The following is a 23,970-nucleotide window of genomic DNA, read 5'->3' as shown; positions in this document are numbered from 1 at the left end:
GGAGGGAGGGAGACGCGGGAGGGAGGAGATGTGGGAACATATGTATGTGTGTGGCTGATTCATTTTGTTTTAGAGCAGAGGCTAGCACACCACTGTGGGGCAATTATACTCCAATAAAGATGTTAAAAAAAATAAAGTGCTGAAATTCTGCAGTAAGTCCTGTGTTTTGCAATACGAACACTTCTTGGCCCTCACCACACACTCCAATTAAACACCACTCAGATCCGAAGCTTGTTTATCTCTTTTACAATTGGAAGTTTTTCTGTGAATAACTTCTATAAGCCTCTTCGGTATAAAGCCCCCCTAAGTTGTTTGGTATGTCAGCTGTACAATTTCAACATTTGTTTCACAAGCTTGGACCCTAATGCGATTTAAATCAACAAGAGGAATTTATTGCTACCTTTGGGGCTTTGGTAATATATGCTTGTGAAGCCTTGTGTGAGTTACTGGGAATGAAAAAAGTTAACCTTTCTTTCATTTTTTTATATCAAATCACAGTCTCCTTTTCAAAATAAAGCACACTGTAATTTCTAAAGGGATATATTTTACATGCACAAACATATACACTCTAGAAACATAAATAAATATATATGCAGGCCCTCTTGTGCATATATACATATATATATTATGCTATCAGTCCTCTTGATTTGTTTCTCCTTGTTTTGTGTAACACTTAGCAATGTTTATTAAGCTGAAAAGTCGCATCAGCACCTCCTCACAAGACAATCATCAAAACGAGTAAACTGGGCTTCCCTGGTGGCGCAGTGGTTGGGAGTTTGCCTGCCGATGCAGGGCACACGGGTTCGTGCCCCGGTCTGGGAAGATCCCACATGCTGTGGAGCGGCTGGGCCCGTGAGCCATGGCCGCTGAGCCTGCAAGTCCGGAGCCTGTGCTCCGCAACGGGAGAGGCCACAGTGGTGGGAGGCCCGCGTACCACAAAAAAACCAAAAAACAAACAAACAAAAAAAAACGAGTAAACTCTTATCTTTTCAACTATGAGGGCTGCCCAGTGATGGGGAGACCACAGCCGTGTGAGGCATTGTGTTCTCACCCCAGCCAGTGTCCCAGCAGAAACCCAAACCCCAGTGTCAGGAACAACACAGGACATCTGCACCTCAGTTCACCCACGTGGCTAGAAAGAGGATTTGAGGACTTTGGAGATCATGGCAAATGCTCGTGGCTCACAGGCAGCCAATGAGGCCAAAGCGTGAAAGGACCAGCTCTATTCAAATAAACCACACAGGCTCTTGAACCCAATAAACAGATCCAAGCTGTCCCTTTGGTCTACAGGGAACTGTTCTCCCAGCCCCGAATGTGGCCGCCTTCTGTAATTTTCACATTCCAATGTTCCTCTCCTCCTTAAAGCAGATCCCTTTGCTCATTAAGTCATCCTGGGATGTACCATCACAAAAAATATGACTCACTGGCTTTCAAGACCAAACAATGGCTGCCAATTAACATCCACCATGGAGCAGGTATTTAATCTGTGGTCTCTCTAACCCTTCAAGGCAAGCATTAGCAGCCCCATTTTACAGGTGAAGGCAATGGAGCTCAGGTGCTCTGCAAAACCTGCCCAAGGTCACTCAGCTGATCAACAGCAGAGACATAACTGAACCCAAATGCGTGTGGTTCCAAAACCACACACTGTCAGGTGAGTTCCCAAACTTGTGTCAGTTCTCTCCCATAAATGTAACAGAGGAGAAGCAGAACAAACACCACGTTGGAACTGCCTCCCTCATTCTTTAGCTTATGTACTCTATTACTCTAGCCCCGCACATAAGGAGTTAAATATTAGAGAAATGTTGCTTGTGCCCAAATAGCTCATTAAGTTCCCTGAAAGAGTCCCCATCCCATGGTCCCGAGCTAGTTATGGCAACCACTTGTTATAGACGAGTTTGATTTTGGCCCAGAAACCTTGCTAATAATCAGAGAAAAGAATGGTAGAGTAAAAATAACTGCTAATAATTTGAAGTTTTTGCACGAGATTTAGAATCCAGCCTACGTAAGCAAGCAGAAGAAGAAAGAAATGTGTTGTGCTTCCCTTGAAGACCAGGTGGCTCCAAGAAGTCTGCACTCCACCTTTACTCTTCAACCTTGAACCCTCCTGCTTCCCCTTTCCCTTAACATAAAAGAAGCCTGAATTTCATTCCGAGTTAAGATGGTTCTTTAGGACACTAGTCCGCCATCTCAGTTTGCTGGCTTTCTGAATAAAATCACTATTCTTTGCCCCAACATCTTGTCCCTTGACTTACTGGTCTATTGTGTGGCAAGCAGTAGGAGCTTGGACTTGGGAACGTAATCATGTTTTCATAATGTGAATTGCCACTGATGTGTCTCAATGTTCCAGACACGGGGTGCCATTTTACATAACCCACTTCCCACACCTCTTGTTTAACCTCCTCCTTTAACCATGCACATGGGGACAGAAGTCACAACTCAGTCCCTCCCATCCTCTCCCATCCACACTCCACCAAAAATATGTAAGTGTGCATATATATATTTATACACACACGTGTGTATGCATCTACTCACACTCATGCTTATAGGAGAGAAACTGCTGGAAAAAGTATGTGAAATATGAAATGCAAACTAAAGCAGCAGAAAATCACTCTGAATTGAGTCTGGAGGATATGTTTATTAAGTCCACTTTTTAATAGCATCACATGGCCACTAACACAAATGTGTGCTCTACGTATCCCTAAGGCCAAGTTGTAAGAGTTCAGATGGGAAATGCCAAGATACACTTATGAACAAGAAGGGCAAGAGGAGACAGTGGATTTCTTCACAAACCACAGTCCCTCGGTTTAAATTTTTAAAATAAAATTTTTGCTACCAAAAAAGAAACCAGAATAGTTAAAATTGCCTATGAGTTTTTCATAATATAATACAGATTATTCTAATCAGATTACTTGTTCAACGCTGGAAGGAGAGATTTTAGATGTGCAGGAAAAGCGAGGGGATGAGAATAATAAATTGTGTAATATGGGAACATTCAGAGGGTGACAGGCCAGCCAGCAAGCCATCACAAGGGTTTTTAAATCACTTACAGGTTCTAGATGTATACATGGGCAGGGTGGGTGTGGGGGTAATGGAGATGGGGAACAAGATGGGAAAGAGTTACAGAAATGGAAGGTCTTGAAGTCTTGGTAACCAAAAGTACCCCTTGTGTGAGATTTTTGATGGCTACTGTGCAATGAGGAAACCTCTACTACCAAGTATATGTCTCCATTATTTTTAAAGAGTCACTTTCAGTTAGTCAATCAGCAAACATGAATTTAACATTAACTATTGGCACATGGTATTGGAAGATCCAGAAAAATGTCTTTACTCTCAAGAAGTATATATCTTGGAGGGCTAAGACTTATGCAAGAAATACCCAGAAAATAAGGCATGATGCCTAATTAATAAGCTGAACACTGTATGTCAAAGATTATAAATGCTATAGGGAGAAATCAGCATACCGCCCAGAGTTGCCAGAGCTTCCTGGAAAAGGTGTAACTTGAATTTAACTTTGAAAGATGAGGAAAAATTTGAGACCTTGAGACAATGGTAATCAAGAGAACACAGAAAGTACACACTGCCTTGAGGGTCGTCAAAGAAACACAACAAGGAATTGGCTGGACTACAGATACAGAATCCAAAGTTGGATAGGTGAGCTCTGACTGCTAGATTTTGAAGCTGAACTTCGGACTTGTAAGAGGGATGAAAGAAAGCCACTGTAGTTCTTGGGCAAAAAAAAAAAAAAAAAGAGAGAGATGAAATAAAAATTACTCAGAAAGATGCATCCAACAGCATTGTGTAAATTGAATCAAAAGCCATGTTTGTCATTTAACGCCTTCCCTTCCACCACCTCTTTCTGACTGCAGCTTGAGAAAGTCCTCTGCTTTTAAGGTTTCATTTGGTTCAGTGGGCCCCATCTGGGTGATCCAGGATAATATCCCTGTTTTAAGATTCATAAACTTCTTCATTACATAGCAAAAGTTCCCTTTGCTATGTAATGCAGATGTAGGGAGAGTAATGCCCCCAATGCCTGAAAGATCCTAATCCCTGGAAACTGTGGATATGTTACATTTACAGTGCAAGGGGGAGTTAAATTTGCAGATGGAATTAAGGTTGCTAATCAGCTGATCTTAAAATAGAAAGAGTATCCTGGATTATCCAGGTGGGCTCAATGTAATTACAAGGGTCTTTTAAATGAGGAAGAGAGAGGAAGGAGAGTCAGTGTCAGAGGGATGCAATATGAGAAGGTCTTGACCAGCTTTGAGGACAGAAAGGAGCCATGAGCCAGGGGATGTGGGCCGTCTCAAGATGCTGCAAAAGGCAAGGCGACAGATTCTCCCCTTGAGCCTCCAGGGGGAAGTCAGCCCTACACATTAATTTGAACCCAGGGAGACCCATTCTGGACAGTAAGATAATAACCCTGTGTTGTTTTAAGCCGCTAAATGCGTGATAACCTATTACAGCAGTAAGAGGAAACTAACACATATAACATTCTCAACTTCCAGCTATTAAGGTATAGACATTTCGTTGGTCTACTACAGGTGTGTGCTCATCTCTTTTACTGAATAGCAAACTAACGGGACCAGGTAGGCAACCCTGGAATTTCTGATGGCCCTGTTATTGGACCTATTTTGAAAGGTCATTTTATTATAACAGATTTGGGTATTTTGGCGTACCTAGCATGGGGTCTAACCCATAACAACCCTCAATAAATATTAACAGTTATTTTTACATTATTAGTGGTTGCAAGTCCAGTTTTCTGCATCCTGGTCATCCAGTACACCATGCTTTATTATAAATGCTGAAACACCTGTCGTGATACTGTTATTTCATACTCTAATCCACAACCTCCCTCCACCCCAACCCCGCACATGCCTGACCCTCCCCCAGGCTTTTCTCTTCCCTCCCATCCTCAACACCCTCCCCTCAAGCCTTCCCTGCTCCCCTTTACCACTCAACTCATGGGCGCATTTCTCCACCCCCAACCCCTCGTCATCAAAAGGTTGACCCTGGTGACAGGAGGAGCCCTCAAAAGCAGTGAATCTCTCCACTGAATTAAAAGAACAAGTTCAGGAGGAGAAATAAATCAAAACTGCCACCAGCCCTACTCATAGTAGCCGCAGGCAGAGCAGAGGAGCTGCCCAGAGGCTGTGGTCCTGAAAGTTGCACTCAGGGGAGCGACACCGCGGGAAGTCCTGAAGTCTGCAGCCCAGGACGTCTGAAGATGGCAGCTTCCATAGAGATTTGGTAGGAGGGAAAGATGCAATTTAGCCAACAGCAGCCAGACGGATGTTTTCTAGTTAAGTTCTTAATTTTTTTCATTTGACGTTTAAGATTTATTTTCACTGGTTCTTGAACACTTCTTTTTTTAAATGCTGATATCAATCCTTGAAATAGCCACTGGAACCCTGGCATTATCATCTTCCTCCACTGTTTCAATAGCTGACCCGTATCAGCATTGTTCTTGAGCAACTGGATAAGCTCATGACGGTGACACTAATAGTACCAGGTACTTCAAATGGATGGGCCAGAGGGATGAGGGGTTAAGATCATTCAGGGAACCCGGCTGACAGTCACTGCAGTGGGGAAACCTAGACCAAAAGGACCTCCATGAAAAGAGAGTCAATGTGATGGCATACACGTATCTGGAGGGCAAGAGAGAAAGGGGCTCGTGGTCAGCTGGACACAAAAAGCACTAGGCGGCAAACTTGGAAAAATACATGAAGACATTCCTTCTTCAGTAGTTCTTCAATGGAATGGAAACCAAAGCCTGTATTTCGGAGGAAAAAGTCTGAGTATCATCTTAAAACAAGATTCCATGAGAGCTGGTGGCAACACATCACCCCAAAGATGACCTGTACAACGCTGCAAACACTTTGCTCTATGGATATATTAGCTGGTGTCAGCTTTTAAGAAAACCATGTACATGTAAATAGTCACTGAAGGGGTCATTTCAGGTGTAAACTTTGAAGAAAGAGGCCCTCTTCTATGAACAGAGGTCTCTAACATAAATGCACCCCAAAGAAAAGCAAGTAACAGAAGGAGGAGGCACCTCATGACGGTAGGTCCAGAAACTTCTATGGGATTCGGAGGGGCAGGGGAGGCCATTCCAGATGGAGCAGTCAGTCAGAGCTTCCTGGAGATGGTTCTCTCATAAGCCCAGTTGTTTCGAGGAGCAAAACCTCTGCTTACCCCCCTTACTAGGAAACAGCCTCCTTTATCTAAGAAGGCTATTCTTTTCTACTCTGAGTGCAACTTCAGAAGGGACCCTCCTGGAATGGTAAAGGAGGACGGGGAAGCTGATGGTCAGAGCAACTGAATTACACCCTGGTTATTGGGGAGGAAGAGAGGCTGCAGCCAGGTCACCATCACACCCTAGGAACCTTCAAGGAGCAGCGTCCTCCTTGAACAGATACGAAAGCATTCTAAGATGAGGGAGACAGCTTGAACAAAGATAGGGAAGAAGGAAAACACAGGATCCTCTTCGAGTAGAAGGAAAGGGTGAATAGGCTGAAAGGGAAGTCATAGGGCAGATAAATCTAAAGCTATTACTACTATAGAGCAGGGGTCAGCAAACTACAATCCAGGACAAACCAACCCTATTGTCTACGGCTGTTTCCATACTGCAACCTCAGAGTAGTTACAGCAGATTATGGTCCACAAAGCCCCAAATACTTACTGCCTGGCCCTTTGCAAACACACACACAAGTTGCTGACCCCCAGTATAGATGATGATCTAAATGCTTTTGAAATATTATAAAATCTCACCCTAATATGAATAAATTAAAACACACAGAAGAACTCACTGGTAGGTCATGTGTAAGGAAGAAAATTATCCACTGTGGGAACTTAGGAACCCCTTTACCTCCAGAGAGCAAAAATGGAAACCCAATCCAAACTTTGACTCATTCAGTGAATCAATGTGAAAGGGCTCAGGAGAAAATATGTAGTCATCAACAGTAGTCAGCATTGCAGAATGGGTAGTTGACCCATTAAAAGAGCACTACAGGTCTGAATGACTTGGATGGAAAAGAAGAAAAGTAAACAAATGTTATGTGAACACTTCCACTTACCATTTCTTTTCATTTAAGAGTGTCCCATAAAAACACTGGCATAGCAAACTGCCCTAACAAGCATTATCCTCTAGATAGCACACAGTTGTGACTGGAGAGGTAGCAATAATTTGCAGTGACCTGCTGTGCAGTAGAAAGAGAGGAAAAGTCTTTGAATCTCAGGCAAGTGCGAAGCTGGTCATTTGTTTTGACCTGTGTGTGATATGAGAAAGAGAGGGGAACAGATGTAAGTACACAGGCAGAGAATGAGGAGCAACTTTACCATTCCCAACAGATACATTGCTTAAAATTAAAGGCTACCCTAGTATAAATAAAATTTGGAGTTAAGTGACATTTCTTAAGTCACCCTACATTTCTATGCCCTTCAATACGCACCCCCTCCCCACATACACAAAAGTGTTTCTGAATTCTTAGGAACATCTGATAAACTCTCAATCACTGAAGCAAACCATGGAAAGGAGGTCTATGGAACTATGAACAGTGGAGTTAATTTACGCTTACATTGGAATTAATTTATTCTGACTTACACATAATAAAATTAGTCATTCCAATTTTAATTAATGTCCTTCTTTTAGACTCCTCAACCAAATGGAATCCACACAGTGGGAAGGGTGGGAGCTAGCATCAAATTAATTAGTAACTTTGAAGGTTCATTTAAGTTTCCAGTTTCATGTTAAAAAATGGTGACATTAAATTTCAATTTAGAGAGCTCTTTTCTCTCCATTTAATATGGTTTGTCTTACTTCTTTAAAACTCTCTATTTCCTTGCTCGTCCAAAAAGCAAAAATATCTTGGAGGTAAAATAAATCCCTCAATTACCAGGAATGGAATTTGAAAACCTGCCTCTAATCATCCAATAAAGTCTTTCTAAAGGTAGGGGTGCATAACTCGGCAGGATAAGGGCTTCATTCAAGCATTAATTGCTTTCAGAATCATCCAGCTTAATACTGTATTAACTGTTTAAATTGCCAAACCACATCATTGCTCAGTTGATCTTGGAAAGCTTCAAAAACCACAAACTAGAGCCCAAAGATAAAAGGTCAGTGAATTGGTTACTTCCAGAATGAGATAAATTTTTGAAAGAAAACAGGCTATAAAAATTTGTTTGCACAGGGCATAAAGTATAACATTCACTCTACTTGATCAAAGTAGCTTCGGATATTACCTTGGGAGAGGGGGTAAGTCACAAATGAGTAAGACAGACACGAGTTTGCAAAGACATGAACTTTGGCTCCACTTTTTGCATTTACAAAAAGATCTCTAGCCTCACAGGGGACATAGGGGCAGGGATGGGAGGAGACAGACATTGTCTGAAGTCTCAGATAACATTACCAAGCGGGTCATGACATTGTTGCTAGGACTAGTCTGGCCAGCATCATAATCCTGACTGTCCAACTAAATACCTTGACCTTGGCCAATTTTTTTCCCTAAACTGATTCCTCACTATAAAAGCAATCACATTAGTACTGACCCCAGGAATATTGTGAGAATTAATGGAGATAAGGCATGCAGAGGGTTTGACCTACAGAAAAATATTCAGTAAATATTAGATTCTATTATTTCTATTTTTTGTTTGTTTGTTTGTTTTTGCGGTACGCAGGCCTCTCACTGCTGTGGCCTCTCCCGTTACGGAGCACAGGCTCCGGACACACAGGCTCAGCGGCCATGGCTCACGGGCCCAGCTGCTCTGCGGCATGTGGGATCTTCCCGGACCGGGGCACGAACCCGCGTCCCCTGCATCGGCAGGCGGACTCTCAACCAATGCGCCACGAGGGAAGCCCCCTCTATTATTTCTTTGTGAATACTAACTGTTGTTGTTGTTATTATTTAAAATATTTCACTTGATTTGAAAGGGGATCAACCAACACCCTGCCACAACCATCGCTAAGAACTTCTGAGTTCTGCCTTACCTTTGTTGTTGGATAACAAACAGGATGGAAAAACTATTCAAAAATGCTTCCTTATTGTAGGACAGTGCTTCTCAAGCCTGAGTGAGCCTCAGAATCCCTAGTATCACCAGAAGAGCTTATCAAAGCACAGATTGCTGGGCTCCACTTCCAGAGATTTAGTATGTTGGTGGGAGGGGTCAAGAATTTGTATTTCTAACAAGTTTCCAAGTGATTGATGCTAAAGATCTGGGGATCACCAATTAGAGAACCGCTATAGAAGAAGTTTATAGTCTTTGGTTAGAAATCTTTGGTTTAGAAAGAAAAGAGACTGAGATTCACAAATTTCTGGGGCAAGTGAGAGAAAGAGAGACAGAGAGAGACAAATTTCCATCATATCCTTAACAGCCACAAGCAAGAAGACAAGCACAGCCTCACATATCAATCAATGTTAATGCAATGGGAGCCTCAATGTGGTCCACATGGAGATCTCAAAGTCAGCCATGGAAGGGGAGTATGTTAGGTTTCTGGGGATGCGGTGAATGGTTAGATTACTAGGGATGCTGTGACTGGACTTAGGAAGAGGAAATAAGGAAAACAACCAAGTCCAGAACAAACCTTTTGAATGATGATCTCTTCAGCTCCACTTTCTAGTATACGCAAAAGAGGGTCATGTCACTGAGTAGCAATGAAATTTTTCAAGAAGTTGAAATTTTATTTTAACTAAAGGCTTAAGTCAATTACAATGTAGTTCTGGACTACCTTTACAACTTGCTTTTTTGTAGCATTAAATGACAACATTTCATGTTTAAACTCCACATAAGACTACATATAGATACTCATAAGACAGAGACAAAAAGATAATGATTTCATTGTAATCCAACTCAACCTGTGTTCCTGGCACTATTATACTCATAAAATATGCGTTGAGAACTCTAGATGGCAGTTCGATTTTCATCTATAGATAAACAGTCTAAAGAGGCAACACTGAACAATTCAGCCCTGCTGGAAAATATCTCAGCTGGCAACAGCCCAAAGCCATTCAACCTCCCCCAAATGTGCTATTAGGAGGAAGAAACTGCAAGGTAGGTAAAACTTCACATTTTCATTACTACAGACATAAACAGATTTGCATCCCCAAATCACGTTATCCTGGAAATATCACGAACATAAAAATGAAGAACAAATGATATCAAATTCCATTCCCAAAGTTTAGCATTTCTAGAAATGTTTTACAAATAAAATTAATCCCGAGACATTCTGTGAATTAACAATTTATAGTTTAAAAAAAAAAAAGCTCAGAAATTGGCAAACGTGATATCCTTTTTTTTTTTTTTTTGCAGTACACGGGCCTCTCACTGTTGGGGCCTCTCCCGTTGCGGAGCACAGGCTCCGGACGCGCAGGCTCAGCGGCCATGGCTCACGGGCCCAGCCGCTCCGCGGCATGTGGGATCTTCCTGGACAGGGGCACGAACCCGTGTCCCCTGCATCGGCAGGCGGACTCTCAACCACTGCGCCACCAGGGAAGCCCGTGATATCCTTTTTGTAGGAATTCCCGATTTACTGAGAAGTCATGTAACACAGAAACCTGTCTAACTTTGTCTGGTTCAGAGCTTCTCAAACTAAGTAAGCACAAACTTCTGTTTTTAGGTACATAGTATGATCTTCCCCGGATACAGAGCTGTGGTTTGACAGACTGTTCTTTTCTTTCAGCTCTTAAAAGAAGTCATTCTCATTGTCTCGTACTCTCCAATATTTCTGATGAGAAGTCCGTGATGAGTCATATCACTGTTCCCCTGCATGTAATGGATTCTTTTCCTCTGATTTTTGTGACTGCTGTCATTATTTTTTTCAATTTCAGATTTTGACTACAATTTGTCTCAAATGTAGTTTTTTGGGGGTTTCTCCTAGCTGGGGTTTGCTAAGATTCTTGGACCCATAAGTTGATATTTTTCATTACAATTAGGAAATTTTAAAACATTAGTTGTTAAATTCTTTTTCTGCCCCAGTCTCTTTCTTCATTCTTTTGGGGACTGCAATTACATGTTTCTTTTATTGCTTGATGTGTCTCACAATTTGCTGAGGCTCTATTAATTTTTTTCAATCACTTGTTGTCTTTTGTGTTCTTCAACTGGATTAACTTTTATTGATCTGTTTTCAGGGCCACCAGCCCTTTCTTCTTCTATCTGCTGTTAAGTCCATGGAGCAAAATTTTCCATCTTAGATATTTTGCTTTTCGGTGCTAGAGTTTTCATTTTGTTTTGTATAGCTTCCATTTCTCTATTGATATATTCCATTTGTTCACTCCTTGTAACAAAAACTTTAGTTCCTTAAACATATTTTAGTAACTGCTTTAAAGTCTTTTTCTGCTATTCCAACATCTGTGTCTTCTTAGCGTCTGTTTTGACTACTATTTCTCTTGGCTATATGTTGCATTTTCCTGCCAAAATTTTTTATTTTACACTGAACACGGTGGATGACACATTTTAAGACTCTGGACTCTGTTGTCATTCTATCATAACAAGAATGTTGATTTCTGCTTTAAAAAGCAGTTACATTACTAACTAATACCCTTGAACTTGTGGAGGCTTAGTTTTTCACACTTTGGCATGTTGGGTCTGTTTTAGTGTTGCGCTCAATCCAAGGGCACAATTTTTATCTTACCCAGGAAAAAAAGCCTACAAAATACGTTTACCTAGTCATAGGAAATCTGAGTGTTGCACAAACAAAACAGAAAGAAAGCATTCTTCACGGGAACACAGGTTTTCAAGGTATCCGATTCTTCCATTATGATCCTGAAAGCTACTCAAACTGTTTCACTCTAAAGAGCTGGTGAGCTTTTAAGTAGTACAAAAATCACAGAATGCATAAATCAAGCTTTATCTTCCCCATATGGGCAAAAAAGATTAAATGACCAGACTTCATGACCAAATAAGAACCAAAATACCTTACAATTTATCTGCTGCAGTTAAAATAGTCTTTTTATTTTTTGAACAATCTTTCAAGAATCAAATGTAAGAATACGCTTGCATGTAATACACACCTAATCTGATACCATCTTCACTAGTTTGGGTAAATTTCTTAACCTCTATAAAGCATGTTTCCTCACCTGCAAAAATTCATAACAGGTACCTCTTAAGCACAATGGCAGGTACAGAGCTATTGTTCCGTAAACACTTATGTTTAAAGGCAGAGACTTCTGCCTTTAGATCATGAGGTGGAAAAAACATTTAATCCAACAACTAAAATATAGTTTTCCTGTTCTGCCTAATTAGAGACCAGCTCAAATCAAAACTCACACCACTTGCTATGACTCAGCACACACTCCACATAAAAAACAACTAAAAACTGCACGCCCGCAAGCTAAAATATTTAGTTACAGGTGGGCAAGGAAGACTCATGATTCTGACCCCACCCTATCCCACTGCCACCTGAAATCTGCTCCTTCTATTACAAAACCTGGCTGACCCCATATGCAGCATGACCTTCCACTCGACTGCCCAGGCTAGGGACCTGAATATCACCCTCCACGTTTCCCCTCTCCGTAATCTGCTATCAATCTATTCTGCCTCTTAACTCTCACTCAAAGCCTCTGCCACAGCCTCACCCCCCAACAGTCACTGCTTTACATGATATTTTCATCCCCTCTTTTTCTGCACCATTTCCAACAGCGTCCTCATTTCCCTGCTTTTAATTCATTTTCTAAGCCACAACCAGAATGATCTTCCTAAAACCAATATATCTGAGTTCTTTGCCTCCTAAAAGCCACCAGTGGTTTCCCAATGCCTAAAAGATGAAGTCTATGCTCATAAATAACCCATACAAGGCCTTTCCCAATTGTGCCTCAGCTACATTTTGGCTTTTTCATTCTTTTACCCCAGTCCCTCTCCTACTCCCCAACCTCAAGAGATGTGCTCACTCTTGTCTGGACAAGCCTGAGTTCGCAGCTCTGAACACATTCTTCCCTATGCCTAGGGTAATCTTCTCGACCTAGCATTCCCATCTAGCACAGGGTCCGTAACTGTCCCCTCTCTGTACTACAGCAGGTATGTACTGTAATTGACATGTTTGCATGTTTATTGCATTCTCAAGACTATGAGCTCAGCATAGTATCTGGCTCATAGTAGGTGCTCAATAAACGTCTGTTGAACTAATAAGTGAATATCATCTTTTCATTTCTGTAGCTAGCATTCTACAGATACGTGGCACTGGAATATTAAAGCCGAGAGATGAAAAACAAGAACGGAACGAAATATTTTGCTCACAGTACATCCCGTCACCCAAGGACAACAATCAGAAAAACAAGAAACAGGGAGACTTAGATTAATCACAGTCATTGTTATCTGCATTCTTCCAATACCAAGAGGAAAGAAAATCGTTTCTTTTGTAAGTTCAAAGTTCTATCTATACTGGTCAAAGCCCAGTTTAGTAACACTCAACTTTTCCAAGCTCTGACACATTTTAATTATAATGCTTTCTTTTCAGATCTTGTAAAGTTAAAAAAAACCTTAACTTGGTTTTTGTCAAGCAGAGGTTCACAGTGGATATTTGAATCACAAGACTCATGTTTGGCATTGGAACTTGGCAGAAAGCCCCACGTGTACTTTCTCTGGGACTAAACTGCTCATTTCTAATACAAACAGAAAAATAAAGCAAAAACCAGCATTGCGTAAACAAAACATGTCACTTTTTAGTTCTCAACAGAAACTTAGCGCACCTTCATTTAACCACTATTGCATTGCAACTTGGGATTTTAATGTAAAGTAGGGAACCCAGGACTCCTCGTCAAGCATTCGGCAAAGTCCAAAGGAACCTCAATCTGGTAGTCTTTTTTCCAGTCGTACTTGTAAGTAGTCTGGCATCCTTTTTTTCCAAATACAGAACCAAGTAGCCCTGATTCTTATCGTCATCCAAACAACTGCAAAAACTAGAACTGGGGATGAAGTCTGCCTGCAGGGAGCCCCTCAAAACTACCAAGCGTGACTGTTTCATCAACAAATATTCATGATCCTCTTTCCTGAAATCCCAACTTTGCAGACCACCTCATTAAAAAAAAAAAAAAACAGACTCAATCCTTCAAAATTATTTTAACTCAATCAAAATTATGTAACCTCATCTAAGAAAACCAGTTATCTTCACTTTTTGGTTTGTAGTTTGTATTCCCCAAACAATGTGTTTACTACAAACAAAAAATATCTCTTTCTATCCTCGTAACCTTGACGTATTATCTAATCAGCAAAAGCAATTTCTATTCTTTTAAATGTAAAACTATGTACTCTTCCTTTCTCACTTCCTCAGAAGAGTCTCATTTCCCAGACTTTGCTTTCTGAATTCCCATCAGAAGGGTTCCTACAAAATCCTCCTCAATCCATGCTTTGCTTCTGGCAATATTAGGTATGACATCTGGTGGTGCATTAGTCACTTTGGTGCTTAGAGAAACAGGGAAACCATCCTGTCAAATTTCAAAGCTCCAAAACCAGAAGCTTCAGTTAATTTAAATGGAGCGTTACTTGCTTTTCAATTGCCTAAGATCAAAATCCCACATATAGGTCTGTCATGTAACCAAGCCCATCTGTGCCAATAGGCATGTTTTTCTTTACACTTAAAAGAGGTGTCCAAACTAATTATGGCATTTGCATCTTCTCCTGGACGCACTTAAAAATCCACCTGTTGTTCAAAACTCTTTTGCATGACCAAGTCCCTTGCACTACTTTCTCTGTGTTGTCTGAACACACAAATTCGTAAAGCTTCTCTCTTGGACAAGTGCCTCTCTATTCCAACCAAGGCCAAGGTGAAAACGATGCTTCTTGTAACACCCCAAGCCTCCTGGTAAATGCCACAGTCGTCTCTACATACTTAAGTGCAAGGGAAAAAGGAGATTTGTTTTACTTTGCCAAACTTCCCTCTCAGAATGTTTCCACTAACACTAGTAATCCTGAAGATATGGAAATGCTACTCTTTTTAATCAGAGTATATTTTTGCACATTACATAAAAATTCTGACAAATTCTTAATAATTACTGTTACCTAGAGCACAAACTACAGGGCTCCATGCCAGGAAAATCAGTATCGGAGGTCTGGGGGAGGACAAACCACTGCTTTAATTAGCTGACTGCTAAAAAGTAATTGAACATATTTTACAGGTTACCAAACACTTTTACATATAGGGTCTCATTTCACCTTCAGAAGAACTCTATTATTAGACTCATTTTACTGAATAGGGAAACTGAGACTCAGAAGTTTATGTACTTCCCCAAGGTCATATAAAGAGTACTCAGTGGGGCTGAAATTTACATGAAAATTCCTATCCTGCCCTGTTCCCATCATACCAGGTTCACTTAAGCCGGGAGAATATATTTAAATCATTTCTATCATGCATCCCTCTACATTTTGGTTTTAGTTTTAATTTGTTTAGTTGTTGTTTCCTTTGGTGTTTTGTTTGTTTTGTTTTGCAGAACAAAATGTGATAGAAATGTTAGTTGTTCTCTCTTTTCTGTAGGAATAAAATAAAAATTTACATACAACAGCAATCACTGATTCTTGTCAAGGCTAGTTGAAATCAAAGAGCTGGAAGACCTCGCTCATGGCAATGCCAAATATCATCCTTTACATTCAGGTGATTATCCATTATCTTTCAGATTTATATTAGCCAGGGCAACGGGAGTTAATCCCGCCCACCAAGAAAGTATGCTTCAAACTACAGAGCTGCCAGGTCATGAAATAACATTATTATGGGAATTATGCAAATAAATACAATCTGCATCCATACAACATTTTAAAAATAAGTGCTTTAAAGGAAATAACTGAACACCATTCAATATCCCTACAGGGTTCATTTTCAAGTTCCTGAATTTCAATGCACAGAACATGTAATTGAGGAGTTGAGCCCCATTGCTTATATACCAGTCTAACAATAAACAAGCTGAAAGTCAGTTTCTCTATTTATGTTGTCCCGTGGGCACACACACCCATCTATTATCTGTGGGAATGAAGGCACCACAAACCTTAGTGGCAATAAATAGCTCCAAAGGAAGAACTGTCCAGTGAACAAGTAAAAACATGAGTGGATTCCAAAAAGTACAAAGATTTGCTAAACAAAACTCACCAAGCAGAAGGAGCACTTAAAAAATCTGCTCCGAATCCTTCCACTGGAGTAAAATGTTTTTGGCAACTGGAAATAGTTAAAATTTTCCTTTTTTTCTCCTTATTTCAAGTGCTTACCTCTGCACACCCAGTCTCCAGCTTGGTCTGTCAGGACAAGAAATCTCCTAGGAAAGCCAGTCCTCACAATCTTTGCAGATCAATTTAGCAATCTGCAAAACAGAGGTTTGTCATGACAGAGGAAACAGGAGGGCACCCTCAGCATGAAAAGCACCCCAAACCACAGATACTAACCCACGCACTCAAAGACAGAAAGAGAATCCCTATCACGATAAGAAAAATCCCACTCAGGGAAAACAGAAAGAAGAAGAAGAAAAAAAAAGGCCAGAGCATTTCTATAGTTAATGTGTATACGGGACAAACTGAATACAAATCTCCACAGAGGAACAAAAATTCAATAGTGATGATTTTTAGAAAGTATAGTGTATCATTTAGGATTCACTCCAGCTGCAAATGAAAGAAAAAGCAAAGGAGTAGCGGTTTAAAGACAGACGTTTACTTCTCTCTCACATAAATGAGGTCTGGAGGAAGCAGCCCCGGGTGAGCATGGCAGCTCCCTGGCATCAAGGATGCCAGCCACTTCTCTTTCTGTTCTACCATTCTTAGCATAGGGCTCCCCGCAGATGGTTTAAAAGGGCCTCTCAACACCCAACCATTACATCCATATTCCCACCAGAACAGAGGAAGAAGGGGCAGAGAAGCAGGTGTCCTCCCTTTAAGATCCCTTCTGCTTACATCCCACTGGCTACAACTTTGGGTGTTTTATGTTGTTGTTCTTCATTGTTGTTGTTGAGCTGTACCACAATGCATGTGGGATCTTAGCTCCCTGACCAGGGAGCCAACCTGCACCCCCGGCACTGGACCCGAGGAGTCTTAACCACTGGACCGCCAGGTAAGTCCAGCCCACTGACTACAACTAACTTCTTACATGGCCATAACTAGCTGCAAAGGAACCTAAAAATATGTCTTTACAACTGGCATTTGCGATTGTGCCAAAATCAATATTCCACAGCTCGAGGGGCTTCCGGGCCCTGGGGTTCATGCAACCATCAAACAAATATTTCTTAACTGCCTACTTCTTTCTACCAGGCTCTGTACTGGGTGTGTGGTGAGAAGCAAAGTAGAATAGCCCCTGCCCTCATTCTTCAGACGTTCAGCGACCCCTGCTCCCCAAAACCACTAGAAAGCACATTCGTGGACACATAGGTGTTTTTCTTTAACATTTTATATTAAAATAATTTCAAATTTTCTAAACATAGCAAGAATAGCTATGTGCTCAGAGAGTAACCTGGTGGTTACCAGGTGCTGGGGGGTGCAGGAAATGGGAGAGATTGGTCAAAGGTCACAAACTTCCAGTTGTAAGATTACCAAGTTTGGGGATCTAATTATACACTGTGATTATAGCTAATAAGACTGTATCACATATTTGAATGTTGCTAAGAGAGTAGATCTGAAATGCTCTCACCACAAAAAAGAAATGGCAACTATACAATGGGATGGAGGCATAGCTAGTACAATTTTGCAATTTATAAATGTATCAAATCAATGTTTTTACCACCTTAAACATACACAATGTTTATGTGTCAGTTTATCTCAATAATAAAGCTGGGGGCTTTCCTGGTGGTGCAGTGGTTAAGAATTCGCCTGCCAATGCAGGGGACACGGGCTGGAGCCTTGGTCTGGGAAGATCCCACATGCCGTGGAGCAACTAAGCCTGTGTGCCACAACTACTGAGCCTGCGTGCCACAACTACTGAGCCCGTGTGCCACAACTACTGAGCCCGTGTACCCAGAGCCCATGCTCCCAATAAGAGAAGCCACCACTCGCCGCAACTAAGAGAAAGCCCGGTGCAGCAACTAAGACCCAACGCAGCCAAAAGTAAAAACAAATAAATAAATAAATTTATAAAATAATAATAATAATAAAGCTGGGAAAAAAAGGATAGTTATACCTTTTACCAGCTCTCCCAGCCATCAACACTGAACTACATTTGCTTTATAATATATTCCCATTCTCATTCATTTACTTCCTCCTGTCTTTCTTTTTTCCCCTTTGCCATTTCTCCCTCTCTTCTTCCCTTCCTCTCTCCCCCTCTTCCTTTCCCTCCTATTTCCCTCTCCTTTCTTTTCTCTCTCTCTCTCTCCTTCCCCTTCCTCCTCTCTCTCTCCATCCTTCCCTCCTGTGTGTTTGAAAATAAGATACAGACCACAGAAGTCATTCCCCTTTCACCCCTAAAAACTTCAGTATGTATTTCCCAAGAACAGCAACATTCTCTTGCATAACCATAGGAAAATTATATATCACCAACCATCTCAATGAAATTCTTTATGCAAATTTTTTTCCTGGTCTAAGATTCAATTCAAGATCACACTGCATTTGGTTGTCACATCTGGAACCGTGCCTTGGCCTTTCTTTGTCTGTCTTAGCACTGAGAGTTTTGAAGAGTACAAGCAGTTATTCTGGAGAACATACACTCCTGGGACAGAAATAGTGTACAAGTGGTCCTTCCCAGAGCACCATGTCAAGAAGCACATGACAATGGTTTGCCCCATTCTGGGTGATGTAAACTTTGATTATTTGCTTAAGGTGATGCCCTCCTGATTTCTCTGCTGGAAAGTTACATTTTCTCTTTTTGTCCAATTGATAATTTGCAGGGAGAAACTTTGAGATTATGTAAACATCCTGTCCCACATCAAACATCCATCAACTAGTTTTAGTATTCACTAGTGATAGTTGCCTGGACCAATGATTACTATGATGGTTGCAAAATGGTGATTTTCTAACTCTATCATTCCTGCTTTATTTATTAGTTGATATTCTACTTTAAGGAATAACTTTCCTTCCTCACCTATTTATTTATTTGTTTGTTTGCATCAGTATGCCCTCATAGATTCTAATTTTATTTAGGGATATGATCCAGGACAATAGTTGTTTATTTTGAGGCTCAACATGTACTGTATTTGGCCAATAGAAGCCAAGCTGGATTCTGTGCTTCTGTATCCTTTGGAAATATCTTTTTTCTTTCTTTTTTTGGGGGGGGAACTTCCTATCTATCACAACAAATAATGTATTTGGCAATCCTGGAGGCCTCCAGATTTCTTGATGACATACCCAACTGGAGTTCATTGTATCTTCCATAAGGAAAAGCAAGCCGCAGACTCCCCCCATCTAAAACTCCACTATAATCAATGACCAAGAAACAGAAGTAATTCTAAACAAGGCAGTTTCTACACTTTATATTTTCAACTAATTATCATTTATTATAAATAGCCCTGACTGTTGACATCTCTTGCATTCCAGAGATTAAATACAACAAAGATAATATCCCGAATATAAGCAAGTAAGCAGGCAATAATTTATGTACAAAATAGATACCATGTATGATATGTTGACTTAAATGTCAAGGAGATCAGGACATTTTCCAAAGAGCTTAATATAGGCACACAGTTGTGTGCTTCCCCATTAACAGCTGGCTGTAAAGAGAAATACAAGAAAGCCTCTCGCTCGCGCTCTCTCTCTCTCTCTCTCTCTCTCCGCCCCCCGCACCTTGCTCCCTACCTCCCTCCTTCTTTCAATACAAAAGTCAAGCTGTACTCTTACCATCCTCCCCAACTTACAACGGCATGCATACCATTCTACCTCTCTATTCTCCTTCCACAGAAATTAAGAGAGATGGCAAACAAATTGTAAAATACCATTAATTCACTGAAACACTGTTCAATAAATATACTTATTGGGCTTGTATCGTGTTCTCAGATTTATATCCCAAGCATTATGCCAGGTGCAATCAGACATACGATGAGGAACAAAGACCTGGTCCCTAACCTCTAAGGCTCAGAGGCTTTTAGGAGATGGAAATACACCAATAATTCCAATAAAAAGAAAAACTAGAATGAGGTAAGGGGTATAAGTGAGACATAAGAACAAACTGTGGACGTCCAAAAGAAAGGGATGACTCACTGCAACCGGAGATCAGGAAAAGCAGAAGAGAGACAGTCTCATCTGTACGGGAGGAGTGTAATCTCTGAGGCAGAGCATGAAGGTGATGCAGAAGGATATTTCAAACTAAGGAAACAACGTTAGCAAAGGCATCAGATATCAAAACACACAAAAGTGTGGAAAATAGTCCACAGCGCATTAAAAGATGTGGAGACAGATGGAGATGGTACCTGACTTGAACCAAAGAATCAAAGCAGTTCCTCAGCATCTGATAAGGGTGCTTCTCTACAAGCACCAAGCACACAAGGGAAGGAAGAAAAGGTTCTGCCGAATCACTAACACTTTAGTTCATTTTGCCTTATTCCATACAATTGTTTCACATCCAACGTGTAGAAAGAGGAGGAAAAAAGGATATGCAATACTGACCAAATGACATTTTCCCAATAAGAAATAGCATCTGTCCAAACAAACATAAAACTTAAATTTCGAAACCCTCAGATGCGATTTTTATTTTAATCACAAAGAAAGTCGTCCTTTCTTAGTACTCTTGTAATTCTCAACACATGCCATTGGACTTTTATTGAAAGATGGGCTAGAAAACCATCTGATACCATATTAGACGAGCATCGACCGACTGTTGAAATCAGAGGACTATGTCGATTTCAGTGTGATTAATCCAAACCACGGGGAGGAAAAGCACGAAGGCCCTAAGGAAAATTTAAAAAGGAACAGAATCTGGGGATACCATATCGTCCACATCTGCTATTACTTTAAATTTAGCACCTGAGGTAGGAATGGTGCATCGCCTGCCCTAATTCCCTCTGGCCATAGTAACAGAACCCCAACTCAGTTCAGGGCAAAGTGCCCAGTGAAAATATCCGCTCTCCCAAGCAACGGGCGAGCATGTGCTGTAGTCCCCACCCCTGAGATATTAGAATCCTCCTGGGTAGGACTTGAGGGAAAGCATTCGTGTTTCGAATAAAAAGGGACAGGTTACAAAGGTCCTCATCTTTTGCCTTTCACAGCATCTTAGGATGGAAGTCTCCCCCATGATGACAACTTAGTATTTAACTGATTGCAACCTTCTTGAGCACAGGATCACTTTTTAGACCCACCTTAGAAATTAATGCAGCTCCCTCACCCAAGAATAAAAGGTCAATAAACACTTGCTGAAAGTAAAGCCTGTAAGAAAGGGACATGAAGAGAGGCACTGTGACAAGTCTCAGCCAGTCAGGGTATTCTTCCCGCGTATGTGGCACTCATGAAATCTACAGTGCTTGACTCTTTCAAGTGTCACAATCTTTTTTAAATCCAAAATGCTGCTGATTCACACAGAGGAGTTTGGTACCCACTAATGGAAAAGGTGCACAAAGTCCAAGAGCCACTATGAATCAATAATGATTTCAAATAAATATTTCTTTAAATAAAGCACACAGGATTTGAAAAGTAGTTGGTTTTTGGCAAGGTATATTTTTGGAGTCTATAGAAAATGTATAATGCACATCAGGCTCATAGATATCTTAAAATAATTCCATGACCCTCGTGAGTTCCAAGGTCCACAGATCAGGAAGTATTCATCCATAATAAGAGCATTTTAGTTGAGTCTATTCCACTGTCAGTCCACTACCCAGAACCCCAAGGATGTGAGCTGTAACAGAGCCATGGCTTTGTCTTCTGCTTTGGCCAACCGTAATCTAGTTTTAAATTTCTGAAGCAGACTTCTGCTCCTATTTATAATGTGAAGTTAAAAAAACATGCTAACACTCAAGAAATTGTTATGCTACATAAAAATTCTCCTGAGTCTGACATGCCCACAGAAATGCGAGAGATGAAGAACAATTTTCCCTAGCACACATTTTTATTTACCGTGATGCATTAACAGCTTCAAATCAAGCTTCAATTTCCTATCTAGAGGGGCCAATAATCGAAATTAAAAAAGATAAATAGCCTCAGTCCTTTAACATGACAAAAGCAGGCATCTGCTCAGTTCCAAGACAGACTTTTTAGTGCATTTTACAAGAAATCAACAATATATCAATTTCTTCCAGTCCTCAGATCAAAATGGATCCATTTGTTCCCTTCCTCCACAATCCAAGAAATGAGTTTTGATGACTATCTAATGCAAGGATAATACCCTCTTAACCATACGCCAAAAAAGAAAGAAAGTTAAGAAAAAAAGAAAGAAAATCCCTCCAAATAAGCAATGGCTTTGAGCCACAGCCAAATTTGTTTTTGTCCAATTTAGCTGTGACTTCCAGCTCATCAGGAGCCTACAGTCACTGAAACAGGAAGATGGGAGAAAAGAGAGGTGATGATCACCCCTTGGGAAAGCTATAAAAAGTATCTAAAGACTCAGCAGTTAGCCAGAGAGTTCGAAGAAATTCAGGAATGGAAAGAACTCCACTCCCATTAATTGTGAGGAAAGGAGGAGGAGAGAAGCAAGAAAGGAAGAGGCTCAAAGAAAAAAGAGAGAAAACACAGATGTGGCCCCAAATCGCAGAGCAAACCTACCTCATGTGTAACGCTGAGGTCCCTGCAAACTAAGTTTTATTTCCAAAAGACTCCCTCCAAGTTTTCACTGAACGCTTGCCCTGCTCGTAGGTACCCTGCCAGCACACAGGCCCTCCTGTTCAGAGCACACACATTATCTCCCGGGTCAGCCTCTGTTCAACAAGGGCATTCAACTACATTATGAAGAAAAAGGCCAGTTCTCTGGGCCAAGGAGTAAAGAAATCAGCCTTGAGCCTGTGCTATTTACCATTAACACAGCAGAGAGCAGGACACATCAATTAGCAGGCTTTTTAGACTCTGTATTCTTCATTCTCTAGACTGCTCTACTTCCAGAAAACCATTGAGCTGTACCATTCAGACAGTCTGTCAACATCCTAAAACAGATATTGGCGGTTTAATGAATATTTAAATATAATTTCAATTTCCGCAAGAGGATTCCCACAGGGGGAATGCTGATTTGAATTTTCTTTGGTTGTACAACACTCTCCCAAATTTGCACTTTTGCAAAGCCATTCATTTTCTACAAAGCATCGAGCTCATAGAGAAAAGACAAGGGGGGTGGGGTGAGGAAGGGGGCGGGAGATGCCCAAGCTAACTGATGCCAGATGAACTTTTCCTGCATCCAGAGAACTTTGTTTTGAAGATTTCCGCCTTGTATTCAATCAAAGTGGCAAAGCAGGTCTTGAAAACTAGGGAACTGCATTCTCTACCCAGAAGGTCAAGACTGCCAAACTTGTAGGTATTTAACTTTCTGGGCTCAAGAATCCACATTGTCCTAGAGTGAACTTACAGAGCCATTCACATTTTTAACCAATAATTACAAATGTTTCTCAAAAACTGAGGCTCAGACAGCCTGAGACCCTGTCTTTTCAGCTATTTTGGCCAAAACAGCTGTTTGTGTCCCAGACACCATTTCTACCCCAGGCTCCGGAGACAAGAGACAAGAGACAAGCGGGATTCACTTGACTATGTGTACCAAAATACTTTATTTGTTTTGGATGCAGTAAAAGCATCATTACTTAACATGACGCTCTGCTTTTTCAGTGCAGAGATTTGGCAGGAAGGTGAAAATGACATCCAAGTTATAAAAACCTTAAGATTTGTAGCAGATGCCAATAGCAGGGCTACACCCTTATAAACAACGAAGACAGAAATCTTTCTCCAGTGACAGGCCAGTACTTGGAAGCTGTGGGCCAGGACTATAGGATAATTAGGATTATTTTTGTTCAGTGGCACTTACTAAAGTAAGGGCATATGCATAAGAAATTCCAGGGTGGGGGGAATATTTGCATCCATTCTTTAGTAAGCATGTACAAGTTTTACAAAGAAGGTGTACCCACAAGAAGGGGCATGTGTGCATCCCTGGGTTTCTGGTTGGTATCCTGGAGATCCTTCAAGCAT

General features: G+C 40.9%; 1 protein-coding gene across 3 annotated transcripts in view; it reads right to left on the bottom strand.

Moving 5' to 3' along the window:
• Window positions 1–23,970, bottom strand: part of PID1 (phosphotyrosine interaction domain containing 1) — a 311,639-nt gene that overhangs the window by 205,739 nt on the left and 81,930 nt on the right. The window contains exon 1 of one of the 3 annotated variants that reach the window (XM_024740614.1): window positions 16,180–16,276. The exons of the other annotated variants lie outside the window; for them this stretch is intronic. The gene's annotated coding sequence lies outside the window, so the exon portion shown is untranslated. Of the gene's footprint in view, window positions 1–16,179; window positions 16,277–23,970 lie in introns of those variants that run through there. 3 annotated transcript variants of the gene reach the window in all.

The sequence above is a fragment of the Neophocaena asiaeorientalis genome, unplaced genomic scaffold, assembly GCF_003031525.2.
Source record: "Neophocaena asiaeorientalis asiaeorientalis breed wild unplaced genomic scaffold, Neophocaena_asiaeorientalis_V1.1 scaffold388, whole genome shotgun sequence".
NCBI lineage: Eukaryota > Metazoa > Chordata > Mammalia > Artiodactyla > Phocoenidae > Neophocaena > Neophocaena asiaeorientalis.
The sequence above is the reverse complement of the archived record's forward strand: the minus strand, read 5'-3'. Positions and strand labels throughout refer to the sequence as shown.